An 18740-nucleotide genomic window follows, 5' to 3' on the forward strand; every position below is an offset into this window, starting at 1 on the left:
GGCGGAGGAGGCACGACGTCATGATGACGTGTGAGTGACGCGGAGCCGCAGTGGTGGTATTAGGGAGGTGGTAAGCGGTCTCCCCGCACCACCTTTGGTGATAGGCGATATCGGGGAGGGGGGCTCTGAACAACCCCAGCGCAGCCACGCATCCTGGGTACGGCCCCCAATACCGTCGTCTCCCCGGCCGTTAAAGGGAGGCAGGTCGGGATCCAAGATTAACCGCCCACTGTTAGATCTGGGGCGGCGGAAGATCAACGGCTGGTGGGAGTTTTAACCGATCGCGCATGTTGGGGGGGACCCGCCCATATTAAAATAATCATTTTAATATTTGGGATGCGGGGCTTTAGATATTGGGGTTTTTTTTTGTGGGTTTTTGGGGTTTGAGTTAATCTGTGGGGGGAAAAAGGGTTATGATTAGGTTTGAGTTAAGGGAAAGGGGCTCTTTGATGAAATTCTTTAGGAAAAGAGGGGGGATGATGGATTGGGGGAGGTTATTATTCCAACCAGAGGCTAGAGTAATCCCATGACAGGGTTGACCATAGTCCCAGGTGGACTAATGTCTCCCTTAAACAAATTTATTTAGCTATAGTGCTAACAAGGGGGGGATATTTAAACATGTTTAGGGGTTTATACACCATGGTGTTACAATAGTAGGGAGAAGGGGAACATAGGGGATTTAGATAATAAGAAGTTAGAGGTTAATATGAAGGGGGGAAGGGGGTGAGAGGGTGAAACACTAAGTTTATATGAAAACAACTTAGTTTAGAGAGTAAATCAAAATAAAAAGAATTTTAGACAAGAAATGTGGCTCTTATAGAACCAAGAACCAACATAAAACCTTGAATTCTTTCATGAAGGCAACTGGTGTGGGGATGTTAGTAATGAATGTGAAGGGGGGGAAACAGGAAGTTACACATGCTCCTTTGCTTTGTTGCAACATGATGGAGAAGAGAAGCTTCTCTATGCCTTGATGTTTCCTTCATGTTAGACCAGCAAGATTCAGTTTAAATGAATGACATTTCTGCAACCCCATCTACCTACCCATCTACTTGCCTAGCATTTTTTGTTTCTTCATGGAGGGTGCATTTAGGCTTGCAGACCCTTATGTGCCTTTTTCTTTTCTTTTGGCTTTTTATTTTGATTTTCTATCTAGAACTATCCTTATTGCTTCCAGGGTCCCAGATTAAACAGTTGGGAACCTTCTTTTTCTACCTAACTACTTTGTCTGCCAAGATTGAACTGTTTGGACAGACTTCTTTCTCTAATCTATAACAAAGAATTGAAACATGGCCTGACCCAGTTTAAGCTGTTGGATCACCCATTGGGAGATAGGGCAGCATCAACTAAATGCAAATGTGTGTTTTCCATCAGAATATGAGATCTTTGCATCCCCAAAGTAGATCATATTGGCACTTCCCATGCCAATCATGAAAAATGAAACCTATTGGTATAGGTAGCTAACAGTCCCTAATATGGGAGCCCACAATATCATGTAAGTGGATCATTGTCCCTTGTACGGGAGCCCACAATATCATGTAAGTGGTTCATTGTCCCTGGTATGGGAGCCCACAATAGTTGGTTTAATTCACTATCATTTTCAGGGTGTTTGGGTAGTGCTAGGTAGGTTATTGGAGTCACCTTTAGGTTTTGGCCTGAAAATATTAGTGTGGTAGGGTGGTGCTAGGAAAGTTGGAGCTTGTAAGGGTGTTGGAGAATCCTTTCAACATCAATTGATAAAACCCAAAGTGTTGGAGCGTCCTTCTAGTTGGAGCTGGAAAATTAAACGATTTTCTAGAGTTCTAGGGAGTTGGGGCTTCCCTTTTCAGTTGGAGCTGGAGTGTTTAACGTACTCATAAATGATTAGAGAAGTGTTTAGTGGTATTTCTCCCATAAGTATTTCCACTTAAAAATTATAGTGTCTACTGTCAATTGTTTGTTTGTGCCTTGAATTTGAAGTTGAATATTAATTAATGCTCTAAAAATATTAATAAGTTACAAATTGATCACAAATATTGATTCACCCCCTCTCAGTATTTCCGAGGTCAAGAGTTAGAGGGATCTACAATGGCAGAAATATTTGCTAACCTGGATGAGATATTCCTTAGACAAAAGGATGGTATATTGTTATGATAATTTAGAGATTGCATCCAATCTAGTGAAGTTGAGTAGAAAAGCGAGCAACCTGGAAATTCTCAGTGAGATTTGTTTCAGCAGAGTGATGATGAATTCAAGTTACTTAGTTTATGGTTGAACCAAGGCATGTGGCACAACATGTGTTGAGTACTAGTATGATATTGGTGATTGATATATGTTTCATATGATAAATTACAATTGTCAGATATAACGTATTCATTTTGAATATATATTGTAGTTTGTTTGGCAAGTTGTGAAGTGGGGTAGATTCAGGTTTGCTTAATCAAGTGCGGGAGACAACTGTGGTGACTAGTCAAAGAATGTGAAGCAGTGAGGCTCCTATGTATTTCTATGGGGTTTGGCTAGTGGGTTGAACTTGTGCTTGATGCTAACGCAGGATGCTCTCCACATGGTTCTAGTGTTGAACATGTGGTGGATGGATTCATTCAACCTTTTCTTAGAATACATATTTTTTTTCAACAAGAGAACATATGTGGAAGTCATTATGAATACCTCCCTAACTAAGATGGAGTATTGAAGTTTTGTAGTTGTGGTCGGTCTTCATGATTGTAAATTGATAAACAAATTCCATGTCGACTCGAAAAGAAGGAAATTTGAATTTATAAATTATGAATTTTTCCTGCAAAAGAATATGACTTCTAAGGATATTAGGACCAATCTGAGGCTTAAGGAAGGACGAAATTTGAGAAGGCTGAAATTTCTAATGAACATGAAGACCAAATTTCTAAGGTTTTTTTACTAGATTTGACCTGGGTTTTGTTTCAGGTTTGATTATATTTTTTTGGGAAAAAATCAGATTGTATCTCTTGTTGAATGGACATATTTATCTAAGAAAATGTTGTTGGGTTTTCCCCTGATTTGGGTTTTTCTCGTGGTAATTTTGTGTCTAGTGTTTGGTTGTCTCTTTTCGTTCTTACTGGAATTATTGCCATGTTGTTGATGATTTTTTTGTATAATTGTTTAATGATGAATGTGGTATCAAATGAATTTGACTAAGGATCATTGGAAGTAATTATCAATTAAGGAAATCATTGTAAAATAAACAATAATGAGTATATTGTAGTAACAAATATGAGCGTTATTGATCTATCTTTGTTCCTTGAAAAATATAGCATTTATACTAATTTCCATCCTCAGTGTGAGGGGAAGTGCTTGAAAATTTTCCATAGGATTTGTTCCTTGAAAATAAAAATAAATAAGATTGTGTGTTCTTCATTATATTTCTACAACTCAAGTCAGAACATAATACATCCACTTTGCGTTTTTTAAAACTCTTTAAGTATTTTTTTTAATCTCATATAAATATTGTATATTTATCACATTCAATCACTCATAAATCATTATTTTTCTCTTTGGTGAGTCCAGGGTTTCAAAATTTTGCAACTAGGGTTATCCTGAAACTATCTCTAGTCTCGGCTTCCTTCATGCATCAAGTTGGAGGAAGTGACCTCCCATTCTCCTTTTGAATTATAATGTTGGGTGATGTGAAGCCAAGATGCAATTCAAATGAAGATGGGGGAAAACAATCTTTCAACAATGACTTTGTAGACATCAGTGCCCCCCCTTACAATTCTACAAATTTGTCGATAGGTGTAACATGGAAAAACAAGAGATGAGGACGTTGTTTTCAAAAGCAACTAAAGACCCTAAATTCAAGATAAAATATTCTTGAATAAAATACTATGTCCAATTCATGGAAGACAATGCTCTCATTGGGAAATTTTTGGGCTTCTAGCTCACAAAACATGCTCTTATCAATTTGGTTCAATACAAATGGAAGCCTAAAGGACAAATATATTTGTAATTGGGGGCCAGAGGATTCTTCACTATGACCTTTGCTAATATAGAGGACCAATGTGGGTATTTGAAGGTGGTCCATATTTCTTCAATTCTACTGCACTTTACCACCATTTCTGGATTGAACACTTTTTCTTAGATAAATAAAGCTTTATGGTAGCCCTAATTGGGATCAGACTATACACATTTCTTCAATTTTGTAGCACTTTACCTCCATTACTGGATTGAATTCCTTTTCCTAAATAAAGAAAGCTTTATGGTAGCCTAAGTTTGGATTATACTATACTCTCTCACATTGGAATTATGGGAGGAAGAAACCCTTGAGGTTATAGGCAACACCCTTAGTCATTTTTTCAAATATTCAGAGGTCACAAAATGAGGTATATATGCATATTATGCATGGATATTTATTTATATCGATATCTCTCAGCCTCTCATAGCCTCCACAGTATTTATTTCAGGGATGAGCTTTAGAAACGATAATTAGACTATGAACACATCCCCTTCCACTATAGACTTTGCCATGAATATCGTCGGTTTCTCAAAGAATTCCCTCCACATCGTGTCAAAGCAAAACCTAAGGACCCACCCACAAATCCAGAAGGCTTCACTATAGTCAATTACAATTACATACATACAAAGGCTTCAATTTCTTATGAAATTGATCTAAGACTCCAAACCCAGAAATGCTTCAAAGCCCTACAGGCACATCCTCTGATGCATCTATGGTGACACGAGAAATTCTCAACCAAATCTGGCTGTAGCCAGTATTAGATCACACCAACAAAGCTCAACAATGCCTACAAGCTCCTCCATCCCTTCTAGTCCCCACCAATAAACACCGCCTACAAACCATATCTATGACAGAGGTGCTCTCACAAGATATCCCCGCTGGAGGTGAGGATATGGAAATAGATTCTTTAGATCTGTAAACAATACTAGAAGAATAAATATCCTAAGGCCATTGTTGAGAATCAATTCCAAATCTTAAAAAGAGCGCTCCTTAAAGCTAAGACCAAGATACACTTAGAACGTGCACACTTTGTCCATTCTCCTAACAATCTTGAGGTCAATCTTACAAACCCCAAAGACAAGAATAAAGCCTTCAAAGAAGATAGGTTCCAGAAGCAGGTGTAGTAATGAGAAAGTTGTTGGGTCTTGGAATTTTCATATTTCTTTTATCTAATTATTACTTTATATAATGGTTTCCTATCCTTTTGTTATAAATTCATGACCTATTGTTTAACAAAGATTGGATTTTCATAGATTTAGTTTACTTATTTGATTGTATTTTAATAAAGGTTATTTCATTCTAAAAAGAGATAATATTTTGTTGGATGAGGTTCTATTATCAACAGGTTGCACGAACAAGTGAAGGATGCTCGAAGGGGATTTGATAAGATTTCAAGTGAGGTTGTTCTAAATTAAGGAGTCAGTTGAGAGACATGATTCTTGAGATATTAAATCTATCTTAATTAGAAAGGACATCCTGATAATATTTGATTCTCAGGTCATCCCTTATCAACAATATTTTTTGTTGTAATCTCCCTTTGTAATATAAAAAACAGAGGATTTCCTACAAGCAAGATGATGAAAGATTGTAATTTGAGACATACAATAATTTGAAGTATTGATTGTAATTACCTTTTTAGATATTAGATATTTGAATGCAAAGACTTTCTAGTTAATTTGAAACTTTTATCATTCGTATATTGTTCTAAAGTGTTTCAATGACAGTTTTCTCCTGGTGGTTAGGCCCACCCTGTCTTTTATCAATATTACTATTTTAATTACATAATGTTCTCCTTTGTTTCAACATACTTAATGTTTCAGGAATTGGAGTAGCAAATAGTTTCTTAAAGCACGATAAAACTACCTACCTTAATCTTTATTGTTGTTTCATGTTATTCTTTATACGCATATTTAATCTATCGCAGACGTTCTTGTTATCAATTATAGTTTTTTTTATTGTTTCTTTAGTTCAAATTGGCATTCCCTTGGACACAACTATTCTGCAGCAAGTATTAGTTTACTTTATAATTAGTTGGATAAGTTAAACTGTGAATGGTTTTTATGTTGTTTCTTAATTCTAGTTTATGAAACATAAGTTAGAAATTCATTGGACTTATACTTCCAAAATAATAAGTCATTTTAATATCATCATTAGTCTTAGTCAATGGTATCTCTCTTACACAGACTTTGCAGACTTCCTTGGAATAAAAAAGACAAATTCTTGGTTGATAAATTAGTGTTTGGAAATTTAGTTGTCTAATTCAAACAATTTATAGTACCAACGCAAATCTTGCAAGAATTATGTGAATTCTTGGTCAATTCAGGTAGAATTACTCTATTGACTAAGGCCTTTGCCTCAACCCCCCCTTCTACCTAATGAAAATCATATCATGGAACATAAGAGACACAACTTGCTCAGTAATCAAAGGCTTCTTAAGGCACATCTTTTCCAAGATAAACCTAATATAATTATGATTCGAGAAATAAAATGTTCTCAAGAAAGAATCTTCTATATTATTTCCAAATGTTATAAAGGATCCCAAACCTAGCCATTGATGCAAATAGTCAAGAATGAGGTTTAGTTATATCTTGGCATGTTGAAGAGGTTTTGTTTGACTTATTGTTGGGAAAGCAATAGATTATTAATAGTAAAATTAAAAAAATTAGGCTCAAATCAAAAGGTATTAATATCCAACGTTTATGGACCATACATTGTTACCAAAAGATTGGACTTCCTTTTCACTCTAAAGAGACTACACTAGATGTTGAAATATCTCCCATGTATAGTTGGGGGGAGAATTTTAAAATAGTTAAATCCCTCTCTAAGAAAAAAGAGATATTTGAAGGCTCGATCAGGAGGTGGATCACTTCAAAGAAGCCACGCATGTCCTGAAACTAGTGGATCTAAATACCACTAATGGCACTTTCACCTGGAACAACCAACGTAAAGGAAAGCACGAGGATGCCTCTAGAATATACCACTTAATTTCTAAAAATATAATGGAAAAGTATCTCTTTTAAAAGCCTCCATGCTTCCCTGCAAAGGCTTCAATCACTAGCCCATTTGTTTAAGTATTGACATCAAAACCAAGCCTATGAATCGACCTTTTTGTTTTGATAGTTTTTGGTGCTCAGACCCATATTTCCTGGACAAGGCCAAAACGTAGTGGATAGAAGTTGTTAGAAATACTGAGAGGGGGGTGAATCAATATTTCATAAATTTGAAACAATTTAAAGATCATGACTAATCAACCAATCACATCACATCAAAAGTATACAATATTTATATCAACAATTCATTTATATCTTGAAGGAGGCTACAACTTCTAGTTTTACTAGCCACTACTAGAAGGAGATACAACCCCTGGTTCACCAACATCCACTTGAAGGAAGCGACAACCTCCTGAAGGAAGCTACAACTTTCTTGCCTAGAACCACCCTGCCACCCTGAATAATAATAAAAGGTAGAACGATAATTTTGGGCTTTTGTACCAGGGATAATGATGCAATTACAGCAACACTGAAAAAAATCAACAATTATACAATTTTGTCATTGTCCTCTTCCTCAACCATTACTTCTCATCAACTGTTATCTCACTGTATAATAATGAAACTGTATTCATGCAAATCCATGCCCTTCAATTACTTTCTTAATAAAAATTCAATGTGCCTTTGGCCTTCCCTTTGACCATCTTCTGACTGCCTCAAACTCAGTCTAGAACTACACAAGCTCTTACCTAAGAGAGGGAGTTCCAACATGCTCCACATAATCAATCATTTACTGGACTTGCTCCATGTACCAACTTTACTTACAACTAACGTAATCACTCTACTCAACAAACCAAATTAGCAACATACAAAAATATATAACTCCTATTCTTTATCTCTGTTCTGAACTAAGACATTGTCTAGAACATAGACTTTAATTCTATTGATCAAGTTTGACTGTTGAAGCTCATATTTTTCTTCATTAACCTTTCAAGTGTATTTCCAAGAATTTAACAAGAAACAAATTTAGATCATACCTCAGATTGCCTTCAAATTAGGCCTCCAAAAGGGATCTCAGAACAAGAATGATTTTCTACCTTAAATAGGCCAAGAAGCTCAGCCTAAATAAGCTTCTTTGGCCCTCTCAACCTTGGCCTAGATAAGCCTTTCCTCTACCCTAAAACTAGACCCAAGTAGGCCTTTATTTTGTGGCCAGAATATGATGATTTAACCTTTCTCTATGGCTTATCTTCCCTTTGTCTTGCAACCTAAAACATGCCCAAAATTTGGCCTCATTCTATGGCCTCAAAAAACATCTCTATGCACTAAAGTTTAGCCTAAATTTTCATTTGTCTTATGGCCTACATAAAGCTTAGTTTGGGAATAAATATGGCTTCAAAAATAGTTTAAATCTTGGTCTAAACCCTAGAGAATCACAACAAGAAAAATAAGAAATAAAACCAAAACAAATTTTGCTTCAAAAGATAACCTCAACAAGGATTTTTATCTGTTTTTAAAGATCAAAAAATACTTGTCTTTTAACCTTGATCATTCTCCTTTATATCCTACTATTTTTCCTTAAACTACTCCATAAATGTTATGAGTTCAGAGGTATGAATTACTTGACCAAATGGGAGAGAGGATGACCTTTTTATAGGCATATTTGACCCCCAAACAAAGTTGACTTGACTCAAGTAAGGCCAACCTAATATGAGGGAGGGCCAACTTGACTAGGTTGAAGAAAATCAACTTTTGAATTGAAAAAATCATATCTCCTCAACTGGAAGGAGATAGAGGCTGAACCATAGCTCGTTGGAAAGGTATTGGTGAGAACTATAGGATGGTGTAATCCATTATTGTGTTTACCTTGATTGAATCCATACAAATCTTGATTTACTTCAAGGTATAATTATGGCCCTTTGACATCAATGACAACTTTCTTCCAACATAAGATGCTTCAAATCATCCTTTCTGGACAATTCCAAAACGTGGTGTACAAAATCTCCTTCAAATCCAAGCTCTCCCATGAAGTATTTTTAGGAAAAACTCAAATATCTCGAAATCTACATGAAAATATGGAATAAGAACAAATTTGCGGACATATTTCAAGATTAGGGAACTCTTGAAGAATTCATGTAAGATATATAACCACAAATCATCGTGTATGGTAGACCAAAAGACCTTGCGATAGAGGAAGCAACCTTCATCACTTGTCTCAAATATTAGAGAAAATAGGATGAGATTCTCTAGCATCATAAATTGCACATATGATGGCTCAAAAAGGGTGAGAAAAAATATAAAATTTTCCATCACTCCATGCTCAATCATAAAAGCATAAATAGAATCTCCTCCCTCATAAATTTGGTTGTTGTTAAGCTCTTAAATCAAATCAATATTGAAGTTGATCCTTTTTTATTACCAACATCTCGTATTGGATTCTTCCCCCTCCAGAGCAAAATCCATCAACAAAATCAGTCGTTGCATCCTATCTTAGTCATTCTAGAGCAAAATGAGGCTCTACTTCATCTTACTGCCATAGATGGAGTAGAAGCATCCATCTTTGGACTACCAAAAAATAAAGCACTAGGGCTTGATGGCTTTACCTCTGATTTTTATCAGGCATGTTGGTCATTCATAAAATACGATGTTTAGAGATTTGTGGAGTAATCTCAATTAAAAAAAGTTTCCCTACAAGTCCTCAATGTTATTCTTCCTACTCTTATGCCAAAAAATATCCAATTTAAAGGATGCTACTGGTTTTCATCCTATTTCCCTTTGCAACATTATATACAAAATTATCTCTAAAGTCACTACCAATCATTTGAAAGCCCTTCTAATATCACTTGTCTCTCTAAAGCAGACATGCTATGTTGAAGGAAGATAAATTTTGGATGGGATTATGGTGGCCCAAGAGCTAATTCATTCCCTTCATCATTCAAAAAATTAGGTATGCTCATCAAGCTCGATTTATCTAAGGATTTTGATAAATTAAGTTGGTCTTACATTTCATACATTCTTAGAGCGTTTGATTTCTTGGAAGCATAGATCACCTGGATTCTTCCCCTTATCTCCTCTGCCTTCTTTTATATCTTAGTTAATGGCTCTCCAAGGCCTTCAACCCTTCTAGAGAAATTTATCAAGGTGATTATCTTTCCTTGTTTATCTTCATCCTTGCAGTCGAAGGTTTAGGACAGTCCCTAAAACAAGTTGTTACTATTGGTGCCATCAAGGGTCTATGCTTCTCCAACTCTAATGAGAAAGTCTCACACCAACAATTTGTGGATGATACAATTCTCATGGGTGTTCCAAATATCCGAGAAGTGTTATCCTTTTGAAAATCCTTGGATGATTTCGCGGATGCCTTAGGCATGGACATAAATTCAAAATAAGTATGAGATCTTCTTCTTCAATACTCCCCTTGTTATTCAATGTCATTTCATTAATCTCTTGGGCTTCAAGAAAAGCACCTTACCCACTACCTATCTAGGCACCCCTTTAGCTCCCAATTCCTTGTATACCAAATTTCAGTCTAACCTCATTCAAAAGTTTACCAACTGATTAGAGAGCTAGACTTTATGCTCTCTTAACATATCTAGTAGAACCATCCTCCTTGAATTTTTCCTTCATGCCTTACCCATGTATCTTATTTTTTCCCTTGTAGCACCCAAATACATCCTTCATCAAATAAAAGTCCTTCAATGAAATTTATTATGGGGAGGAGCGAAAAAAGAGAAAAAAATGGGCACTAGTTTCTTGGGAGAAATTATGTCTCCCCAAAAAATCAGGAGGATTGGGCCTCTAGGATCCAGAATCTCTAAAGATTGTCCTAGGAGCAAATCTTTGGTGGCACTGAATACAAGAAGGTCAAGACTTATGGAAGAAAATATGGTCTAGTAAATACAACAACCACACTCTTGATGAACAATGTATCCACACATATATCTTGTTAATGGGATCATTTATCTAGAATATGGCTTATAAAAGAAAAAATATTTAGTACAAGAACATTGTTTTTTGGAAGTGAAGGATGGAAAAACTACTCAATTTTGAGATGATTCTTGGCATCAATTTCCCAAAATTTATACCCAAGAACATCTTCAAGATATACACTATGCTATGAAATCTCAGGGGGAATCCCTATGTATTGATATTGGGAAAATGTCTCCCAGGAGACCAATTCACATTGATGGAAATATCCCTACTTCTAGGACATCCCCTTATCAGCCAAGCCTCTTGAACAGTTCAAGGAAACTTTTCTACATCAAAATATCCACTTTTTTGAAGATATAGACAAACTTTGTTGGGGATATCCCCCATAGGGTTATTTCACCATAAAGTAGCTCACTTCCTTGCAACCAATCACACTCACACTTTGAATCAACAAGTATGGTCTAAAATTTAGTGTCATAAGCTTTGGCCAAATATAACTTATTTTATCTAGCTTCCCCTCCATAGAAAAACATTAACCTGTGATAAGCTTCTCTCCAAGGGTTATATTGGTCCCTCACATTGTTTCTTATGTTGAGGCAATGAAGAAAATTGTGAACATATTTTCCACTCTTGTCCTTTGGCCCAAGATCTTTGGAACTAATTCTTCAATCTCTTTGGATAACCTTTTTTACCAGAGACATTCCCCTTGGACTTGATCAGTAGTCGGCGTCTTTCCCCATTCTACAATCCCATTATCAATAGAGCTTGGTTTATTGCATTTGGATTTTTCCTTTGGATTCTTTGGAAAGAATGCAATCAAAGTATCTTCTGCAACTCTCGGGACTCCAACCTCTCTCTTTGGAACACCTTTCTTCATAATCTCGAAGAAACTGCCATTGTCTCCAATTTATTAGCCTCGGACTAGAAAGTCCAAGACTCTAAGGTGCCTATTGTCTTGTTGTGGTAAAAACAACCCCCCATTTTTGACTTGCTCAACTCAAATAATGGGGACCCTTTCTATAAAAAAAAATTGGCTAAGCACCTTTTTGGATTTTTATTTTAGTTGATTGCCCTACGCTTTTGTTAATTTTACATTTTCTTTGGATTCTTGTTTTGATTGTTTTCATAGAATCGATTTTTTACAAGCTTCCCATTGGCGCTTGTTTCGCCTCATTTGGTCAACTGGTTTGAAAATGGCACTCCTTTGAAGTCTCATCATTTATCTAGCCTGGGTTAAAAATCCATAAAATGTATAATATTGCATTTTGTAAATAAATTAGTTCAATAACGCATTCATTTTAAATATTAACCATAGCGAGTTTTTACTAACATTTTTCCATTTTTAGTTATGCGGCCAAATCATTAATTATCGGGATTGTTAAGAAATTCACTCCAATTTCCAAATCGAATCTTAATCTCAAAAAATCCAAACATTCAAGTGGCTATAGTTTATTTTTTTTCATTTATTTTCTAAGTGGCTGTAGTTCAGAAACTTATATTCATAAAAATAAAACAAAAACAAAAATTTATGTTTAAAATTAAATTTTAAATTAATTAAATTAATTAATATATTAAATATAATTAATTAAATTAATTAATATATTAAATATAATTAATTAAATTAAATTAAAATTTAAAACAAAAAAATATATAATAAAAATTGTTTTGATCACATCGGAGATTTTAAATCGCATCGGAAGCTTTGATCGCATCGGAGGTTTCATATGTGACAAATTTAATGAACCCCGACACTTCCCCCTTCCGATGCCGATCACCGATTAAACAAAAGTTTTTTATATCGCATCGGAGATAAATTGTTTATCGCATCGGGGGCTTTTAAATGGGCACATGCCATAACCCGACACCTCCATCCTTCCTGATCGCTGATATTTAATGACGAAGACCTCTCCTTCCCGATTGATGATGGCATGATAAGACATGGGGGGCATTAACCTACATTAAAAACTCACATATAGGTTAAAAGAATTGACTTTTGTTTTAAAGCATCCAACACTCATACGTATGAGTGAAGTGAGGAAAGGTAGGTAATATAAGGTAGGTATATTAGTTTAAAGATATAATATAATATATTAAATTAATTTTTTAATATTTTAAATTAGTTAATATATATTAATTAATTAATTAATTTTAATTTAATCATATTAATTAATTTATGATATTTAATTAATTTGATTAATTTAGATTTAAATATCATTTAGAATTAGTTTTTAATTAGGTTAAATTTGTTTATAAATAGTTAATTAGATATTAGTTAGTTAGATTAATGATTAACAATTAAATTAGAAACTAATTTAGAATTAGATTTTTAATTCAAATTCTGATTTTTAGCCCAGCAACAGAATTTCCAGATTCATGCCAAATTTGACTCATCAACTTTGGAAGTCCATAGAATGAGTTTTACTTGGCCAAATGAGGCCCAGAACGGCTCATTGGAAAGAGAAAATCAAGGAGAACATTTTGGAGAAGGTTTCACTAACAGATTTAATCATTTATTGGGTCAAAAATCAGGCAGAAGATCAAGCTCCGAATTTCGAAAACAAAATCAATTTTCTGAGTTATTTTCTTCATTTTCATTTGTCCAAAACCTCTTCTAATTGTAGATCCATTGGTTAATCATATCTCTGGCCAATTAAACCATCCCAGGCATCAAGAGAAAGTTTATATTTTATTTTCAGTTATTTATTTAAATAGAATTTGATTGGATTTGATTTAAATGCCAGCAATGTCATGATTGATTTTATTGTTACATTTTAATTTATTTTGATTTCTTTTTGCAGGAAAACAGTGGAAAGAATATGGAGAAAAAGATCTCAATCAATGAGAAGGCTCCAGCAATTGAAGATCAGGATTTTTGAGCAAATAAAATTGGATTTAACAGATTTCTCTTCAACAAACTTTTCTCTCAAGAATTCCTTCACAAATATGATAAATAATAGATTGCAGAATGGAATAAGGGGCTGCTCTCCTCTGCACTGCTAGACTTCTAAAAGCACTACTGTAATAAGAATTCAGAGTTGTAGGAGAGAGGAGAGAAAATCTCAGATCTGGGGATTATTGAGGATTTTTCCTTTGTATCTCGAATTATGTATGAGGGGCAAAGTTTGCACTAGTGTGGCTCTAGTTTTTAAGGCAGAAGTTCAAGCAATGTAAAGGACTGTTGGAGACCAAGATCAGAGAAATGGATGCAATAAATTGGTATTTTTAATACTACTATTTCAAATATCAGTTTCATTTTTATGGTAACAGGAATGTGTCATTTTATTCATGTTTGTGCACTATTTTCAATATGGGTAGTTTGTCTCAATGTTGTTATCATGTATCTCTGTTCTTATGGATTAATTTCTGATTTCTGAGTAACTATTTACTCAGAAATTTGCCTTATTAAAACTGATTTATTGAGCGATAATATGTTGTGAACTATTTCCACATATTATTGTTTAGTTATTGGATTTGTTGATTTGATAATCAATATCATTTATGTGAACTACTTCCTGAGTGTTGTTGGTTTATTATTTCAGTTAAAGAGGTCTCAATAGGATGTGTTTTGATATCCATAATATCAGTTAATTGAACTACTTCATTAACTTGGTATTCATTATAAACAAGACATATCTAAATCCCAATACTTTAATTATCTTGCTCTTAGTTGGGTTAGATCTATATCTACCTAATTAAGATAGGATTTAGATTAATTTCTTTTGCTTGCATCATAGAATAAGCTTGCATTTAGAGTAAATTCTACATTCTTTTAAGTCTTCTCCTCAAAGAGGCAAAACTTTAGTTGTGGCTTGGCTGAACCCAAATCAGCTTAAGGGTCATTCTCTTGCCTGATCATCAAGAAGAAGTGATCTGATATCCCTGTCTATTGGTATGTAAAGATACATCATAAGCCAATAGCAATAGGGAAAAGGTAACTGGACCTAGTTGAACCAGTCGAAGCCACCACACCAAACGGAAAAGGAGCTGCTTTTAAGGTCCGGACCGGGTGGTTATCCCCCAATGTTGTTGCAGCGATTTTCGAGGCATCAACATTTTTGGCGCTAGAAGGAGGGCCTGAGAAAATTTGTCTATTGGAGTCTTTTCAATTTTAATATTTTATTTATTGTGATGGCTCCTCTCAAACTTCCAATTTGGAGTTGTATCCATGGACATGCATCCTCCAATACTCCACCCGAAGTGGTAAGACTCTTGTCTCAGGCAAAGTTTAATGGTAAGAGAAATTCTTCTGCTTTTAACCATGTCTTTCAATTTATTCAAAATGTTTCAAATTACGATTTTCAAGGAATTGATGAAGGCATTTTATGCAGAATTTTTACTCTCACATTTGCGGCAAAAGCCAGAAACTGGTGCAAAACTCTTCCAGTTGCCTCAATCCATAGCTGGGATCAATTTGTTACAATTTTCATTTGTAAATTTGACGGCTACGATTATGAACAGGTATGTGAAGAAATTGAATATCTACGAAGGTTTAAAAATGAGCCTGTTAATGATTTTCATATTCGATTTCACTTGAATTGTTTAAGATTTAAGGACGAAGATAAACCTACAGAAGAAGAATCATTAGATTGGTTTAAATATATTTGTTCTCTTCCAACCATTCCCAATCCATATGAAATTGATTCAAGCTTTGTTCCATCCCCTTCCAATATAAATGAGAATCCCAATTTGGATGTGCAAATAAATTGTGATGAAGTGGTTTCACAAAGCTTAGAAGATATTTCTAATCAAATGCAAGAAGACAACAGCAGCAATTTTGGAGAAAAAGCCGCCTTGAAATCTGAAAGCTACTTCGAAGTAAATTCGGAAAATCAAATCGCAAATCAGCAAGTACAAGCAGCAATCAAAGTAAATAAAATGCAAACTGCTGTACAAATTTCTGAATTTCTCCATGATGAGCAAATGCCAAAATCAGAGAAGCAAAGCAGCATTCTTCAAGAAAGCATACGCATACAAAGGAATGATTTGCAATCTGAAATTTACAATGAGCATAATGCACAAGAGCTCTCAAACAGAGACAGTTTTAAATGCATTGTTTCAGGTTCACATTTTTCCCTTTATCCTGATATTTTCAATGATGGTAATATTTTTCCTCTTGGTATTAATGATATTTTAGAAATTAAAGAGGATGATTTAAATGAATTACCATTAAATTTTTATCAAGATAAAGAAACAATAATTGATCATTCTTTTGCCACTAATGAACATGAGATTTTTGTTCCTCCTTGTTTTGGTATATTGGAGGAAATCGAAGGGAATTCCAGGCAATCTTATGAAGTCATTTATGATGATTACTCTGACATTGAGGATGTTGATTTTTATTCTTCTCAAGAGAATCCTCATGATAAAATTCAAATAACATCTGAGGATGAAGAACGCTTCAATTTAGGAATTATCTCAACTAATCCTCATTTTAGAGCAGCAAATTATCTTCATGATTTCACCATTCAAGAAATCATTCCAATTTATGATTCATATGAGGATCAAACTCCCATTCCTATTCATAATCATAATTCGTTTTCTATTTCACAAGTTGGAATTCGAAATTATTCAAATTCCATAATTCTGGCCAATCCTTGTGAAAATGAAATCATTTCAAATCAATCCCAATTGTGTTGTATCATTAGTTGTACAAATAGTGATTTCATTTTAGTTTTTCTTTCACAGCTATTTTGTTTAAACTTAGATTTATTTTCTGATTTTATTTTGCAAAATTTTCACACTTTTCGCTGGCATATTAAACACCTTACTGTCAAATACTCAATTGATGAATTGCTTTATTGGGAAATTGAAGTTTCATATTATAACCATGAACATCAAGAGCTGTTAACACGTCAATATCAATTGATGTTCATTTCTTATCAAAAGCTTCTATTTCCTCAAAGACAATCTCAACTAGAGGATATATTTTTACAATCTGGCCAGCATTTTAATTCAATTAATAATTCTCACTTGTATTTAACAGATTTCCATTCATTTTTCATTAACTCATTTGAAAAATATTTGGAAATTTTTCTCTCAAAGGAAATTGTTAATAGCTTAACATTTGTACATAACACTAACAATTTTTTCCAGGCCTTTGAATTTGAAAACTCATATCCACAATTCGGCCTGTCATCTCCTCTTTTGAACATTTCTCAATCATTAATGGAAATCCATCCAGATTTTTGTGATCCAATTGGTATTGAATTGGAAAGCAAATTTCAAGAGAAGGAGATTTTAATTAAGTTCCTAACAATAACTGTACATTCTGATTTCATATTTATTTTCCTTAGTTTAGTCAAATCTGTATTTTTATTACTAACATTTGAACTGTACATAAACGCGGGAATTAAAATGAGAAAATGGCTACACTGGAAATATGACTATACCTAGTCATTTTCATGTACATGGTTAGAATAGGAGTAGAGTTAAATTAGTTAGTTTGTTTTATGTAGTTAATTTATTTGCAATAGTTCTGTAGATTAAAAAATAAAACAAAGCAATCAGCCATTCTCATACATGTTCAGTAAAAACATTTTTCCCTATCAGAAAATTTTAATTCTTGCTTTCTTTTAAATTTCTTACAGCAATACCTCTACTCTGCCTATTATGAATAATCTCTTGATTAAATTCAATTAAAGTTGCACTTAGTATCGATTGCCTCAAAGCCACTTTTCTTCATTTCGGGATTTCCTTCTAAGATTTTCTTTTGAAATTTATATGGTAAGGATTTGAGGATTAAAGAGCTTCATGACCCCATTATCCCATGAAATGTATGACTGTCTATGATAAGCTTAATTCTAAATTCCATCATTATTAGTCAGTCCAACCTTTCACGGTAATCATATGAAGTTCATATTATCTTTCTCGGAATTTGTTAAGGATGTTCATTCTGCTGTGTGCACACATTCAAATCTGTTCTGACATTTTTCCTCAATTAGTGGCTTAATCTCATTCTAATCTTTAGTTTATTATCTGATGCTGTAAAATGCATCATCTTTATTTACTAAAGGCATTATTGAACAGTCACTATAACAATACAGATTTTTCTCAAGATTAATTCGGAATGAGTAGAGGTAATAAATTGTTGTTTCACTTCAAAAGGGAAGCATAGTTTCATATTTATTTCTGGTAAATTTTATATTCCACGGACATCAATAAACAGATTTTATTTAGGCTGATTGCACACTTAGATTTAGAATAAATGATGAGATGATTTTGAACAAAGTCGAAATTTTGATAAATCAAAGGAAGAATTTGAAGATTCGTAAGGTAAAATTTGCAAACAATTTCCTTCCAGGTACGCATTTGCAAGTTCGTTCTCATCTCTTATTAGTTTCTCTTTTCCTTGGTTTATTTTTATTTGTGTTCTGTTTTATTTACAGGTTTTCATTCGTTTTCGAAACTTGAAGTAAGCAGCAAACCCATTTCAAATTGCAACAGGTTCAGGGAAATTTTATTTTTGATTCATTAGAATTTGAACATTCTTTAACTTTGTTTTTATTCACTTAGAAAACCCAATTGAAATTCCAAGGAATATCATAAGACCATTCGCATCATAAGATTTCATCGGAAGTAATTCTTAGCATTTCTTTGCTCATCAAAGACCTCCGATGTATTATCTTACTCATATGCCATATCGCATTTCGCATATCGGAGGTTTGCAATTGAAGTATACTTCCATTATCGTGAATCGCCGATCTCTAACAATCGACCTTACCGATATTGCGATGACCACATAATTTCGGATCCGATATGAAATTAAAATCAAATTCATAAAATATCGCGTCCGTTCAATCGCAATAATGGTAGGAGCATAACTTTAAAAGGACCGATGTCTCGGATCCGATAGGTTA

Source organism: Pinus tabuliformis, chromosome 1_1 (assembly GCF_031772625.1).
Source record: "Pinus tabuliformis cultivar Carrire ecotype Pingquan chromosome 1_1, CPIR1, whole genome shotgun sequence".
Lineage (NCBI taxonomy): Eukaryota > Viridiplantae > Streptophyta > Pinopsida > Pinales > Pinaceae > Pinus > Pinus tabuliformis.